Source organism: Plasmopara halstedii (genome assembly GCF_900000015.1).
Source record: "Plasmopara halstedii genome assembly, contig: Scaffold_3060, whole genome shotgun sequence".
Classification (NCBI taxonomy): domain Eukaryota; phylum Oomycota; class Peronosporomycetes; order Peronosporales; family Peronosporaceae; genus Plasmopara; species Plasmopara halstedii.
Window position 1 is genome coordinate 195,630 of NW_020189964.1, and position 687 is coordinate 196,316.

Consider the following 687-nt stretch of genomic DNA (forward strand, 5'->3'; position numbering starts at 1 on the left):
CCAAGAAGATTATCTACTGCAGGCAAAGCCTCGAGGCGGACGTCGCCATCTTCTTCCCCCGTTATACAAATGACGAGGGTGTATAACTTTGCACCGTCATCTACGGTTGACCCACCCTGGATCAGGGTCGACGCCCGGCGTCTTCAGCCAGCATACGGCGTCGCCGTAGCCTCTATACAGAGGTCATATGTCTCGGTGAGTCCAGGGTGAACACGCACTCCGCGTCGTCCGGTGCCACCCTCACTGTCCGCTCCTTTGGGGCTCCAATGTTATCTGCAACATCCGACAAAGAGCTGTTGACCCCGCAGTCTTTGTCCAGTGGATAACATGCCACTCCATGGGCATCTAAAGGGCCGTGCCCAAGATTCCTCGGACTCTATCCGACCACGCAATCAATGGCATGCAGCGACAGCTTCGCAACGAGAGCAGTGCTCAGTGGTTTTTGTGCCACTCAACGCGCATCGAAGGGCCGTGCCCAAGATGCCTCGAACTCTGTCCGACCATGTCACGCATGACATGCGGCGACTAACTGCTTCGATACTCGAGTAGCGCTCAGTGGTTTATGTGCCACTTCACGTGTATCACGAGGGCCTCGCCCTCGATGCCTCGGCCCCTGGCCGACCATGTCCCGCATGACACGCAGCGACTGCTTTGATACTCGAGCAGCGCTCAGTGGTTTACGTGCCA